Source organism: Ictidomys tridecemlineatus, chromosome 7 (assembly GCF_052094955.1).
Source record: "Ictidomys tridecemlineatus isolate mIctTri1 chromosome 7, mIctTri1.hap1, whole genome shotgun sequence".
Taxonomy (NCBI): Eukaryota; Metazoa; Chordata; class Mammalia; order Rodentia; family Sciuridae; genus Ictidomys; species Ictidomys tridecemlineatus.
In genome coordinates this window covers 179,001,297-179,009,492 of record NC_135483.1, presented here as the reverse complement: position 1 = coordinate 179,009,492, position 8,196 = coordinate 179,001,297, and positions in this window count along the sequence as shown.

Genomic DNA, 8,196 nt, shown 5'->3' with positions numbered 1-8,196 from the left:
TGGCTCATATAACCTCTTTCTAAGGACCAAATAAAGCCCTGTACCTGGTCAGATCCATGGCTCCTCATTTTAGTCAGCTAGTTCACTGCTGTAACTAAAAGACCCGACCAGAACCACTTTAGAGGAGGAAAAGTTGGTTTGGAGGCTCAAGGTTTCAGAGGTCTCAGTCCACAGACAGCTGGCTCCATTCTTCAGGGATCAAGGTGAGGCAGGACATCATGCCAGGGGGAAGCAGCTCACATAATGATCAGAGAGCAAAGAGAGAGGTCTCCACTCACCAGATACAAATATATATCCCAAAGCCACACCCCAGCTCCCCAGCTCCTCCAGCCACATCTCACCTGCATCCAGCTACCAGTTAATCCCACCTGGGACTAATTCTCTGATTGAGTTAAGGCCCTTACAACCTGATCGTTTCCTCCTGAACCTTCTCACATTGTCTCACACGTGAGCTTTTTGGGGACGACTCACATACAAACCATAACACTCCTCAGGTAAATTTTTTTTTTTTTTTTTGGTACCAGGGATTGAACTCAGGGGCACTCAATCACTGAGCCACATCCTCAGCCCTATTTTGTATTTATTTAGAGACATGGTCTCGCTGAGTTGCTTAGTGCCTCATTATTGCTAAGGCTGGCTTTGAACTCATGATCCTCCTGCCTCAGCCTCCCAAGTTACTGGGATTACAGGCATACACCACCATGCCCAGCTCTCATTTAAACTGAACCTCTATAGAGCCAATATTGAGCCGATATTGTTTCTTCTTATCTATTCCAAAGTCCCAGTCCCAGGCAATATCAAGCCCTAGGAAATGTCCAGAGTGGACTTGTAATGCCAGATTCGTGGGACCCCAATAGACCTCCAGGAGCCGAATCCGATGCAAGCACAAAAGAGTCTTTATTGCAAGCTCGAGTCTGGACTCACAGCCGTTCCTGACCCAGTGGTCCCGAGGAGTGAGTCCTGGCCCTTAGTTCAGTGAGATTTTATAGGTTTGGGGGGATACTCTATGTATCACAACATCACACAGCAAATCATTTCACACCGTGGGAAAATCAAACAACAACTCTTAACATTGATTAGCACATTCATTGGCAGGAACAAGTTGGGTAGGGGTGATTGGTTAGTTCAAGTGGTAGATACATTTGAACTGATAGGTTTAGGCCTCCAGGGGTTGCAAGAGTGTATATGCTAAACTGCAGGGTTGCCTAAGCCTGTTATCAATCACGGAAACTACTGGGAAGGTCACCTGGTGCTTAAGGTATCTTCCCTGTCTCACTCTGATTGGTTGTTGCTAGGGTCCAAAATTAGGCCTCAAGCATTCTTTTGATCTTTTCAGGAACTTGCATTTGCTGAGTCTAGGACATCTGGTACAACAGGGTAGCTATGTGTCTAGGAACGGGTTTTCCAAGGATAAGGGTCATCCCTCCCGCCTTGGACAGGCTTTACCCTGAGGCACAGGCTGGTTTTTCAAAAATGGAGTCACATCAGTTTCTCAGACTCCAGCTCTCTCTACCCCGACCACTCTACCCCCACCACACAACCCCCACCACCACTGCCCTCTCCCATCCGGCTGAGTTTCTAACTAACTTCAGAAAACAATCAATTATGGAGGGTTTAATAATCACCAATGAAGGAAATTCAAATTTGGTTTCTTTTCTTTTGCCTTTAATATTTTGATAATCTAGGAAAGGTAACAAGAGAGTCTGGCTACTAAGTAATCAAAAGAAAGAAAGAAGGAAACAGAACAAAAGAAAAAACCAACAGACTTCATTTGTTTACCCACAAATGTCCTCTGAGCACCTGCTGTGGCCACTGCTGTGTAAACCCCAAGCAATACCACATGGACAAGGACTCAGATTGCCTCCTAGCCTATTGCACTTTCTTGTAGGCCTAGAAAGACCAGGAGAATAGAGATGCAAGTCTGAAAATTCTGCCTATTAAAATACCCATCCATGTAAAGGTGATTAAAGAGGACATTGTGAATAAGAATAATAAAATCGACTACTTGAACGATCACTATGTATTATGGGTTGAATTCTGTCCCCTCGGAACTCATATGTTAGGGTATGAAGTGTTGAACCATCAACACTTCAAAATGGGCCCTGTGTGTTGGAACCAGTGTAGTTGCAGACATAATCAGCTGCGAGGAGGTTATAATGGACAAAAGGGGGCCCCTTAATCCAGTCTGACTGGTATTCTTCTAAAAAGGGGAAATGTAGGCCTAAACACTTATTCAGAAAGAATGCCACATGAAGATTGGACTTCTGGTGCCACAAACCAAGCAGCTTGGAAAGAGCCCTGAAACAGACCAGGATCTGCTAACACCTTGATCTTGGACTCTGGCCTCAAGAACTGTGAGACAATTAACTTCTGTTGTTTAAGTTACTTGGCTTGGGATATTTTGTTAGGGCAACATTAGCAAACTAATTAATACACTATCTCCTAGGTATGGTGCCAAATGATTTCATAGATTATTTCATTGAATCCTCATAGCAACCTATTAATGTGGATCATACCCATTTTACAGAAGAATACACTGAGCCAGAAGAAAGCTAAGCAACTTTCTCAAGGTCAAGCTGCTCAAACCAAAATAGGAGAGTGATATTCAAAGCTTAGGGCTCAAGGAAACCCAACCTCCACATTCAATCTACTCCAACTGGGTAAATCCACATCTTTCTTCTCTTTCAATTCTTGTTCTAAATAGATGTTGTCTCCTGATTGGCTTGATAAAATACTTCCATCTCCTACTTGGTAGTCATATTGCTGCATTTACTTGTTCTAAGTCTTTGCAAGCAGAAGGAACTAGTAAGTCATAATGATTATGCCATATACAGTACCTCCTACCTCCTTATTTAGCAACAAATTGGAAGCCAATTCTTCTATCCCTGTGACCTCTCTGTATACTGTAATGCCAGATTCGTGGGACCCCAGTAGACCCTCCAGGAGCCGAATCCAATGCAATCACACAAGAGTCTTTATTGCAAGCTTGAGCCTGGACTCAACAACCGTTTCTGATGCAGTGGTCCCCATAGGAGTGAGTCCTGGCCCTTAGTTCAGTGAGAATTTATAGAATTTTTTTTTGGGGGGGGGATACTCTATGCATCACAACGTCACACAGCAAATAATTTCATATCACAGGAAAATCAAACAACAACTCTTAACATTGATTAGCACATTCACTGGTGGGTAAAGGTGATTGGTTAGTTCAAGTAGTGGACACCTTTGAACTGATTCGTTTAGGCCAAGAAGAGTTGCAAAAGTGTATATGCTAAACTGCAGGGTGGCCTATTCCTGTTATCAATCACCCAAACTACTGGGAGGGCCACCTGGCATTTCAGGTATCTTCCCTGTCTCACTCTGATTGGTGGTTGCTATGGTCCGAAATTAGGCCTCAGGCCCAGGAACTTGCATTTGCTGAGTCAAGGACATCTGGTACAGACAAATGACCCAGCAGGATAGCTTATGTGCCTAGGAACGGGTTTTCCAAGGACAAGGGTCACCTCCCACCCCCTTTGGACAGGCCCTGCTCTGAGGTACAGGCTGGTTTTTCAAAACTGGAGTCACATCAAGTTTCTCATTACAACCTACAACCTCTGATGCATGCACACACACACACACACACACACACACACACACACACACACACACACCAGCTATAACAGTACACACTCTTCATGTTATTAGTTTTTAATTTGTGTTCTAATTTGCTGTTTAATTTGTGGTTTTGCCCAAAACTCATCACTCGGTTGTATGAAGACTCCATATCTCACACTCTCAGTTGTGCCCAGCCTAAAAAGGAAGCTTTCAGAGGACGGGCTATGACTGTTTAAAAGCCATTAATTACCCTGTTAAACTGAGTATAATAAGTTCAAGGTCCTACCAGCAGGCCAGGAGCTGGAGTGGAATCTCTGCTGATAAACTTCCTGGAGTTCCAGACAGCTCAAGGTCTGCGAAACTGTGAACCCTGCTTTGGGTTCATGGTCAATACATGTCTGTATTTCCTTGCATTCTGATCCTGGACCAAGGAAATGGCACTGAATACCACTACTGTTCTCCTTGAGTAAGTACAAAGCCATCCCAGATAAGATAGAAAAGAAAAAAAATTAGTGAAGGAGTAGACCATTTTTTTCTCAGATTAGAATGGTCTATAGATTATATCCTCAAAAGTTGCATTGGGGTGTGTGTGTGTGTGTGTGTGTGTGTGTGTGTGTCTGTCTGTCTGTCTGTCTGTCTCCACGTGTGCATGTGTGTTTCATTTGCTAATCTTGAAAGCTGAAAACATTTTAGGTCATTTGGATAACCACCTTCTAATCTGGCTCTGGAACATGTTCCATTTCTCCAAAGGCACCAGAACCAAGTCCCACCATTGACATTGGCATTTGCTGGTGGGAAAAAGATGGGAGGTGGACTTGATCCTGAGATGATGGGGAAAAGCTGCGTGAAGACTGAGTGACACGCTGCCTCATCACAAAAGTGAAGGTTTCATGGTTCCATTTTGTTTTGCGAGTGATGTAAGGAATTTTCGTAGGAAATTTTGATTGTACCCAATTTTGATATGGCAAGCTAACTATAAAACTAACCACTACACGAGACATAAGTCCACTGTAGTTTTAAAAGTAGTGGAAGGATTAAATCACATCAAACTTGTGCATGCCCAGCTCAAAAACCTTGCACCCTGACAGTTAAACCATAATCATAGCAGAAGTATTGATTTATTTCCAGCAACACATCAGCCTGACATTAACCAACACAGTAAATTAATGTTGTCATTGTGCATTTTTGAGGTTGGTAGCTTTGGTTGACTTTATTTACATTTTTGATGGATTTCACAGTGACATAAGCATATGGAATTTCGACCTTAATATGTTTGTACAAATTAAGGTTACATTACAATTAACATATTTTAAGTCCAACAATAAGAGTCTATTGAAATTGCTTTTATTTTAAGAATCCAAAAATCTGTATCTTATAACAACTTTCTGATGACTAGAAAGAAAGTAGCTTGAGGAAGGGCATTTTTTTCCTAATTCACGTAAGTTTGCCCTGCGACCTGATGGCGGTGAGCCAGCTTTTACCACCTCTCCCTGCTGACCTGTGATGAAACCCAGGTGCCACCAGCTCCGTGATTTTATTTCACCTTTTCAAGGCGCAAATGCCTCATATTAAACCTGCTTCAAACAGTTAACATTCTTTCTCTTTCCCCTTATTCCATTTCCCAACCTACCTCTTCTCTCTCCCTTCTACATCTGGATCTACCAATGCTGCCTTCTAACCAACAACAGATCACTCTTTCTGGTTAATCTCATTCTCCGAAATTCAAACAGTTTCTGAGCTATCCATTGTAGGAACATGCCAGATCTCATACTCCAAGAAGACAGGAGGGCTCCAGCCCAAAATTGCATTTATGGAGCTCTCTCTGTTCTGCCCTATCTGTCTGGATCGGCTCCAGAGCCTCCTAAACATCAATTCATAAAACTATTAACTTATATGCTGCTCACACATGGATACAAATCACTCTGAGTCACAGTTGGCTCCTGCTCCTTTCATAGTCAGCCTTAGGGTCATTGGAGACTCTAGTTAAATTACCACTGCAAGAGGTACCACGACCAAATTTTAACTCTTAAAGCAGCATGTGGTTTGACCCTCCAAATCATCCTAACTTTTGCTCCATAAGAAACTTCACATAAAACCTAGAAAAACATTGTGCAAAAAGGATATGTCAAGAGAGCGGTTACTTTGACCAAAGGAAGAGGCTGGGATGGGATGGAGCAGGAGGTAAGTTCTTACCTGTAACACTGGGCTGTTTCCTAACAAAATCTTCAATGATGATGGCAAAATGTTAACATGCATTCCACGAGTGTGGAGAGTGCATATAGCTGTTAGATTAACTTCTGTTCTTTGTACAAAATATGCTATAATTAACATTTTAAAATGGAAAGAGGAAAATTGTTATGCACTTGATGGGAAGATCACATTCTGATTAATCGTCAGAGAAGTTGCAGGACATCCTTTGATGAACCTAAAAGTCACCAACTTCTGCATTGGCTGTATTTCATCTCCCAGGGATCCTGAAGGCAGCTGCCTGTTGGATCTGGGTGATTTTTGCAGCTCAGGCAAGAGTCCGGATGGCATGAGCAACGTCGCCAAGGCTGGGGTGACGAATCAGTGAACCCACCGTGTGTGGTTATACAGTATGGCCCTCCACCCAAGATTTTGCTTCCCCCAGGCCCGATCCCCATTGTTAAATTCAGCCAGCATCTACTTCTCCCCCTTCGGGAAAGAAGGCGTGTTTTGAATGGTGTATCTATTCTGCCACCTAGCCTTCAGCGAAGTCACTACCGCAAAGCTACCATAAGGGGCTCCTCCACAGACCTGAGTCTTGCTGAACTTCCCTTACCTAGGGGGTGACCTGAGAACTGGGTGCTCTTTCTTGACGGTCAGCATATCTTCATTTGGGACTCAGCAGCATTAGTATGTTCTGGGAAAGGGACTGAAGTCAATGTCATGAGGTCTTGAAAATGGAATCGACGGTGTAAAATAAGTTTCTCTGAGACAATGGAAAGAGCAACACATAGAAGAGACAGAGGAAAAGCCCCTTGGCTGGTGTTATTCGCTCCTAACCAGAAGAACCCATAATATTTTGTGCACTGTTAAAAAGCCTAACTTCTCTAAATTGTGTTATCAGGCATCTCCTTGCCCAGGAAATCACTAAGAAACTCACGGAAAATGACCACAGGTAAGGGTTCGGAAACTTCATAAAATAAAAATGCCATTTGCCTCTTGAAACCAATTGTGCCGATAAAGACCACAAATTTTTGACCCAGTCCCATGTTTTGAAACTTGGTTTTAATATAGGGTTAATGTTTTAAAGGAAAGGGAGGAGTGATCTCTGGGAAAACAGGACACAAGAGGATGCTATTGAAATCCTTACCTCTCCAAGCAAGATATGGCTAAAAGATACAGAGGCTCATCTGTGCCACAGTAGGAAAGTTCATGGCTGCAGAAATGAATCAGTAGCAAAGCAGGTCTCTGGGGAGGGCACCAGGCACCTGCCTCTGACATTAGTATCTGCATGATTAAATGAGCCCTCCCCAATGAAACTCATTGATGCAAACTTTTTGTTTTCCAGAAGCAAACTTCTAAAGGTATTTGTGAAGAGTCCTAGACCTTCAGAATGGAGGACAGGAGGAACGGAATCAGCAGAGGCTTGCAGGCAAGCCCCACCACCCCATACCTTCCCCCTCCACTGATCTGTATTACTTATGGACTCCTCGAGGCAAAACTCACACTGCCAATCCCCAATCTTTAGGGGAAAAAAAAAAATCATTCTAGAACATCCCAGGGTGCCGAGAATTCTTATTTCTCTTGTGTCTTTGGGAAACTTCACCTGAGCCCTAAGACAATAGCTCTAGTCTCTGAATTCCTCTAGACCTAAATCCATTTGAAGGGGAAATAAAGAATGGTGGCTTATAGGTTATGAAAGAAACCTAGGTGCCTGTCAATAGATGAATGGGTAAAGAAAATGTGAGATATATATCACACACACAATGGAGTTTTACTCATCCTTAAAAAATGAAATTGCATCATTTGCAGCGAAATGGATGGAACAAGAGAACATGCTAAGAAAGATAAGCTCAGAAAGTCAAGGGTTGTTTGTTTTCTCTCATATGTGAAAGCTAAAAAGGAAAGGAAAGGGACATCATGAAGATAGAAGAGAGACCAGGAGGATGGAGATCAGTGGATACAGGAAAGGAGGTAAAGAAGTCATCCAGGGGAATGGAATAGGTCAATGTATGCTATGTGCATGTGTGAGTATATTAGAATGAATCCTCCTTATGCATAATTATAACCCAACAATAAAAATCTAAAAAAAAATAAAAATCGGTGGCTTATTGCTGACAGTCTTAAGCAGAGTGATCTCTCCCCATACCCCTGTCCTCCCTTAAGAACCAGCTCCCACCACATTCTCTTCTTCCTTCTCTCTACCCTTCTTCCTTTCCCCTGTCCTCACACAGTCTATTTTTCAGCCACTGGAAATCAGTTGTACAAAAAGAGGTGTCACTTGACACCATCTTCTGGGAATTCAGGGTGTCTAGAACCAGGCAACTTATGTTCCTTCCAAAGGACACCCAATTTCCCCATTCATCTCAAATGCTACCAGTGTAGCCACAGTGAGCAGAGCTGCTGGGGCCCTGC